The sequence below is a fragment of the Lolium rigidum genome, chromosome 1 (genome assembly GCF_022539505.1).
Source record: "Lolium rigidum isolate FL_2022 chromosome 1, APGP_CSIRO_Lrig_0.1, whole genome shotgun sequence".
Classification (NCBI taxonomy): domain Eukaryota; kingdom Viridiplantae; phylum Streptophyta; class Magnoliopsida; order Poales; family Poaceae; genus Lolium; species Lolium rigidum.
In genome coordinates, this window is record NC_061508.1 from 309988553 (window position 1) to 309996446 (window position 7894).

A 7894-nucleotide genomic window follows, 5' to 3' on the forward strand; every position below is an offset into this window, starting at 1 on the left:
TCCTCTATGTACAATCAAGTTTCGTTTCTTGGAGTATTTGTGGCACCTGATATTTCGTCACTTGCCTTTTTCTTTCGATCCCATGCCACATTTGAAACGCTGAGACCGCTACTGCAAAATGGGACCCGCATGTCATCCTCTATGTACAATCAAGTTTCTTTTCTTGGAGTTATTTTTGGCACCTGATATTTGGTCACTTGCCTTTTTTTTTCTTTCGAGCCCATGCCACATTTGAAACGTTGAGACCGTTGCTGCAAAATGGGACCCGCATGTCATCCTCTATGTACAATCAAGTTTCTTTTCTTGGAGTTATTTTTGGCACCTGATATTTGGTCACTTGCCTTTTTCTTTCGATCCCGTGCCACCTTTGAAACATTGAGACCGCTGCTGCAAAATGATACCTGTATGTCAAACGCTATGTACAATAAAATTTCTATTCTTTGATTATTTTTGGCTCCTGATATTTGGTCACTTGCCTTTTTCTTTCGATCTCATGCCGCCTTGGAAACGTTGGGGAAGCTTCTGGCTCATGGGACCCGCATGTCATCCTCTATGTACAATCAACTTTTTTCTTGGATTTTTTGACCCCCTTATTTTTGGTCACTTGCCTTTTTCTTTCGATCTCATGCAGCCTTTGAAACGTTGAGGAAGTTGCTGGCTCATGGGACCCGCATGTCATCCTCTATGTACAATAAAAGTTTCTTTTCTTGGATTTTTTCACCCTCTGATTTTTGGCTATTTCTTTTTTCTTTTGATCCCCTGCCGCCTTGGAAACGTTGAGGATGCTGCTACCTCATGGGTCCCGCATGTCATCCTCTCTGAAGGATAAATGATTCTTTTGTTGGATTTGTTTACCCCCTGATTTTTGGCTACCTAGTTTTTCTTTCAATCTGGTGTTGCCTTGGAAACATTGAGATCGCTCCTGCAAAATGGGTCCCACATGTCAGCCTCTATGAACAATAAACCTATCCTATCTTGGAGTTATTTTTGACCCCTAATTTATGACTATTTGCATTTTTCTTTCGATCCCCTGCCGCCTTTGAAACAAAGAGGACGCTGTTGGCTCATGGGTCCCACATGTCAGCCTCTATGAATAATAAACCTTTCCTTTGTTGGATTTATTTTTGACCCCTAATTTCTGGCTATTTTCCTTTTCCTTTGATCCCCTGCCGCCTTTGAAACAATGAGGAAGTTGCTGGCAGGTCGGTCCCACATGTCATCCTCTGTGAAGAATAAAAAAGTTCTTTGTTGGATTTATTTTTGACACCTAATTTCTGGCTATTTGCCTTTTTCTTTCGATCCCTGCCACCTTTGAAACATTGAGGCCGGTGCTGCTAAATGGGTCCACATGTCAGCCTCTCTGTTCAATAAACATTTCCTTTCTTGGATTTATTTTTGACCCCTGATTTCTGGCTACTTTGATTTTTTCTTTCGATCTCCTGCCGCCTTTGAAACGTTGAGGATGCTGCTGGCTCATGGGTCCATCATGCCATCCTCTCTGAACGAAAATCTTTCATTTCTTGGATTTTTTCACACAGATGCCCTGCCATCTTGTTAACGTTGAGGACGCTGTTGTAAAATGGGCCCCACATGTCATCCTTTCTGAACGATAATTGTTTCCTTTCTTGGATTTTTTCCACTACTGGCTGATGGGTCCCCGATGTTAGCCTCTATGTACAAGAAATGTGTGATATCTCGATTATTTTTTAACTAGAGATATTGTGCATACTTGACTTTTTTTGGTCCCTTACATTTGAATTTACCTTTTAAACTTTGAGGGATGTTGTTGGCTTATGGGTCCCACATGTTAGCCTTAGTATACTACAGGAAAGGTGTGATATCTCGATTATTTTTCACCGGTGATATTGCCGAATAATTGCCTTTTTTATCCTTTCGTTTCATTTTACCTTTTAAACGTTAAGGGACGACGCTGGCTGATGGGCCCCTCATGACAGCCTCTCTGTACAAAAAACTTGAGATATCTTGATTTTTTTTACCCATGATATTGCGGGATACTGCTTGCCTTTGTCTCAACCCCTTCTGTTTGACTTTACCTTTAAATGTTGAGGAACGCTATTGTACAAGAAACTTGTGATATCTTCGAAAAAATTTACCCGTTATATTAGGACTACTTACCCGCAACAACAATGTGCTGAAAGTTTCTGCTAAACATCTTCTTTAATACAACGTCTTCAGATATATTTGGTTCAAACCGCTGCACTTGTTCATGACAGGTTTACCTGTATTATTTTTGCATACTAATAAAAGATCTTTCGCTCCAAGATCTTCCAACTTGATAGAATAAATCATGGAATTATTAGGATTTGTTTTAAATTTAAAATCCATTTTATGAATTTTTAAAAATACCGTGCTCCATGTTGGTATGGAGCGATCAAGGATTTTCATATTGGGCATGAGCAGTTTCAAAAATCGCAACCCAAGAATTCAAAAGAAATAAGAATTTTTTTACGTAGAATCTCCGTGTTTTTTTTTACCAATCATATGATATATGTTTCATTAGAAAATGGCCAAAATTGCATGAGTAGAAAGACCCATTTGTAGTTATTGGGCTTTGATCGCCGGAGTAAGTAGACCAATAGCAATTACCATGTAGATGGCCGTTGGCAACCCAAAAGTGAAATATTGGGTTTAGGGTTTGGTAGTTAGGGTTTAGTTAGTTAGTTAGGGTTTAGGGTTTAGTTAGTTAGGGTTTAGTTAGTTAGTTTGCGGGTAGGCGAGGTGCACGCCGAGGTCTGCCGGGTTAGCGAGGTTCAACAAATGACTGTACTAGAGTCCTTCGAGCAACTGAAGAATGCCGAGGATGCCTCCAACGAGACGTTGCGGTAGCAGATGCTAGAGTACGAGACGATCCACCGAGCTATGGTAACCGCACGAGTGGATGAAGCGTCGAGCGACAGAGAAGCTGATGAGTAGGGAATGGGCCAACAACGGGGCGGGTCGTCGGGCTAGTCTAGGCCATTTTTTCTCGTCGGGTTCGTAGCAGGTTATAACGGAGTGTAGTCACCGACATCCCCCCTCTCCCCGCGTGTTACGACAACCCCTACGTTATGTAGTCACCGACATCCCCCTCTCCCCGTGTGTTACGACAAACCCTACGTTATGTAGTCACCGGCATCCCCCCACTCCCCGTGTGTTACGAGGACCCCCTACGTTATGTGGTCACCGGCATCCCCCCTCTCCCTTTACGTTACGACGACCCCTACGTTACGTCGTCACCCCTACTCAAAATTAATCATGTACTTATCGATTTAATATTTTGCAGAAACAATGGATCCATTATTCCATCGAGACTTCGAACAGGAAGACATAGTCGAGGACATAATCCGCACAGCCAACCTAGAAGCCGACCGAGAAGCCGACGGATTCGTTGATGGAGAAGCCGATGGCTCCGGTGATGGATGATACGTCTCCAACGTATCTATAATTTCTGATGTTCCATGCTTGTTTTATGACAATACCTACATGTTTTGTTCACACTTTATGATGATTTTATGCGTTTTCCGGAACTAACCTATTGACGAGATGCCGAAGTGCCAGTTCCTGTTTTCTGTTGTTTTTGGTTTCAGAAATCCTAGTAAGGAAATATTCTCGGAATTTGACGAAATCAAGGCCCACGATCTTATATTTCCACGAAGCTTCCAGAACACCGGAGTGGCACCAGAGGGGAGGCCCAGGGCCTCCACACATGGCGGTGGCGCGGCCAGAGGGGGGGCGCCCCCCTGGTGTGTGGGTCCCCCGTGGCCCTTCCGACTCCGACTCTTCGCCTATATAAGCCTCCCAGACCTAAATCTTCGAGACCGATAAGCCACGATACGAGAAAAGTTCTAGAGCCGCCGCCATTGCGAAGCCAAGATTCGGGGGACATAAGTCTCTGTTCGGGCACGCCGCCGGGACGGGGAATTGCCCCCGGAAGGCATCTCCATCGACACCACCGCCATCTTCATCGCCGCTGCTGTCTCCTATGATGAGGAGGGAGTAGTTCTCCCCGAGGCTAAGGGCTGTACCGTAGCTATGTGGTTCATCTCTCTCTCCCATGTGATCTTTATGTGATCATGAGCTTTGTGATCTAGTTGAATATCATCTATGTGCTACTCTAGTGATGTTATTAAAGTATTCTATTCCTCCTTCATGATGTAATGGTGACAAGTGTGTGCATCATGTAGTACTTGGCATAGGTTATGATTGTAATCTCTTGTAGATTATGGAGTTAACTATTACTATGATAGTATTGATGCGATCTATTCCCCCTTTCATAGCTCCGACGGTGACAATGTGCATGCTATGTTAGTACTCGGTATAATTGCAATGGTCTATCATGCACTCTAAGGTTACTTAAATATGAACACCGAATGTTGTGGAGCTTGTTAACTCCGGCTTGAGGGAGCTCTTGTAGCCCTACAAAATGAATGGTGTTTGTCATCCAACAAGAGAGTGTAGAGAAAGTAGTATTTGTTTATTCAGTTATGTGATCAATGTTGAGAGTGTCTGATACGTCTCAAAAGTATCTATAATTTCTTATGTTCCATGCTACTTTTATGATGATACTCACATGTTTTATACACATTATATGTCATATTTATGCATTTTCCGGAACTAACCTATTGACAAGATGCCGAAGTGCCAGTTCCTGTTTTCTGCTGTTTTTGGTTTCAGAAATCCTAGTAAGGAAATATTCTCGGAATTGGACGAAATCAACGCCCAGCATCTTATAATTCCACGAAGCTTCCAGAACACCCAAGAGGGACCAGAGGAGAGCCACAGGGGGCCCACACAGGGTGGTGGCACGGCCCAGGGGGCGCGCCCCCCTATTGTGTGGGGCCACCGCAGCCCCTCCGACTCCGCCTCTTCGCCTATTTAAAGGTCCCTGACCTAAATCTTCGATACGGAAAAGCCACGGTACGAGAAACCTTCCAGAGCCGCCGCCATCGCGAAGCCAAGATCTGGGGGACAGGAGTCTCTGTTCGCGCACGCCGCCGGGACAGGAAGTGCCTCCGGAAGGCATCTCCATCGACACCACCGCCATCTTCATCAACGCTGATGTCTCCCATGAGGAGGGAGTAGTTCTCCATCGAGGCTAAGGGCTGTACCGGTAGCTATGTGGTTAATCTCTCTCCTATGTACTTCAATACAATGATCTCATGAGCTGCCTTACATGATTGAGATCCATATGATGAGCTTGTAATCTAGATGTCATTATGCTATTCAAGTGGATTTTACTTATGTGATCTCCGGAGACTCCTTGTCCCACGTGTGTAAAGGTGACGAGTGTGTGCACCGTGTGGGTCTCTTAGGCTATATTTCATAGAATACTTGTTCACTGAGTTATGATTTGAGTTGGATGTCTCTATGAAATTGTGGTGTCTTAGTACCTCCTATGAATGCTCACAGTGACAGCGTGGGGTGTTTATTAGTACTTGGGAATACATCTTTAAGGTTTGCCTACATGATGAATTAGTGTTCGTTATCTTGCCAGAGAGTAATTCAGAATAGCACAGTGAAGTGCTTATATTTATATTCCTTTATGATTGCAATGTTGAGAGTGTCCACTGATACGTCTCCAACGTACTCATAATTTCTGATGTTCCATGCTTGTTTTATGACAATACTTACGTGTTTTGCTTGCACTTTATAATGTTTTTATGCGTTTTCCGGAACTAACCTATTAACAAGATGCCACAGTGCCAGTTCCTGTTTTTCGCTTTTTGGTTCCGGAAAGGCTGTTCGGGCAATATTCTCGGAATTGGACGAAATCAACGCCAAACATTCTATTTTTCCCGGAAGCATCCGGAACACCGAAGGAGAGTCGGAGGAGAGCCAGGGGGCCACCACACGAGTGGGCCGCGCGGCCTACACCCCGGCCGCGCCGGCCTGGTGTGGGGCCACCCCGTCGCCCCTCTCGCGCCGCCTCTTCGCCTATTTAAGCCCTTTCGACCTAAAAGCGCAGTACCACTTGACGAAACTCCGAGAAAGACTCCGGGGGCGCCGCCGCCATCGCGAAACTCCAATTCGGGGACGAAGTCTCGTTCCGGCACCCTGCCGGGACGGGGAAGTGCCCCCGGAAGCCATCTCCATCAACGCCATCGCCTCCATCATGCTCCGTGAGTAGTTCCCCCATGGACTACGGGTTCTAGCTGTAGCTAGTTGGTATCATCTCTCCCATGTACTTCAATACAATGATCTCATGAGCTACCTTACATGATTGAGATTCATCCGATGTAATCGGTGTTGTGTTTGTCGGGATCCGATGGATTGTTACGTTATGATTGTCTATCTACAAAGTTTATGAAGTTATTGTTGCTGCAATCTTGTTGTGTTTAATGCTTGTCACTAGGGCCCGAGTGGCATGATCTTAGATTTAAGCTCTATACTTATTGCTTAGATTGTATCTACAAGTTGTATGCACATGTCTATGTCCGGAACCAAAGACCCCAAAGTGACGAAATTGGGACAATTGGAGGGGAAGGCTTAGATATGAGGATCACATGTTTTCACGGAGTGTTAATGCTTTGCTCCGGTGCTCTATTAAAAGGAGTGCCTTAATTTCCAGTAGATTCCCTAGAGGCCCGGCTGCCACCGTACTGGTAGGACAAAAGATGTTGTGCAAGTTTCTCATTGCGAGCACGTACGACTATTATTGGAAAACATGCCTACATGATTAATGATCTTGATATTCTGTCTTAATGCTATTTCAATCCTATCAATTGTCCGACTGTAATTTGTTCACCCAACACTTGTTATTGGAGAGTTGCCACTAGTGTAGATAGCTGGGAACCCCGGTCCATCTTTCATCATCATATACATGTTCTACATGTCATTGGAAGTAGTATCAACTATCTTCTGGTGCCATTGCTCCCATATTGCTATTACTGCTGCTGTGTTATTGTTACTATTGCTCTCATATTACTCGCTACTTTCACATCACCCCTGTTACCGGTGCTTTTCCAGGTGCAGCTGAATTGACAACTCGGTTGTTAAGGCTTATAAGTATTCTTTACCTCCCCTTGTGTCGAATCAATAAATTTGGGTTTTACTTCCCTCGAAGACTATCGCGATCCCCTATACTCGTGGGTTATCAAGACTCATTTTCCGGCGCCGTTGCCGGGGAGGCATAGCTCTACTCATAAGTTCACCCGGGGAGTACACTCTACATCTCTCTCTGTTTTATTTTATTTTGTTTTGCTTAGTTTACTTTTGTCTAGTTTATTTGTGCTTAGTTTATTTCTGTCTAGTATTAGTTTGCTTAGTTTACTTTTGTCTAGTTTATTTCAGTTTTGTTTTACTTTCCTCATATACCCAAAAATCCATAAAAATTTGAAAAATCGAAAAATAAAAAATTGCTGTTATGGGAGAACCTACAACCTACTTGGAGCTTATAGAATGTTATAATAATTATAGAGAATCAAGAACTGGTAAAATAATGAGTGCTATGATAGAAAAATTGAATACAATGGCTAGAATCTTGCTTAGACGCCATGATATAAACTGTTGCTCTCAACAGGATACTAAACATCTTAAATTTCAATGTGGCTTTAGTGAGGAATTTTTAATTAAGAACTATAATCGGAATTGCTATATTCATTATGGGTTCGAAGAGGTAGAACAATTTGTCTTATTTATGGGAGCCTCCGAGATAGAATCCTTCATGGTTGAGAATTATGAAACTTGTGCTATTTGTAAGGACCTTAAAGATTATGTCTCTACTATCCTTAATTCTTGCATAGAATGTTACAGTAGGAATCCTTATATCGTTGATTATAAAATGAGACTCATTAATGCACAAGAATGCACTCACAATTTGCAGGAACCGGTGGAAGAAGAAATTGATGAACACGAAAGCTCATTGGATGAAAAAGAGGAGCAAATTAATGAACTA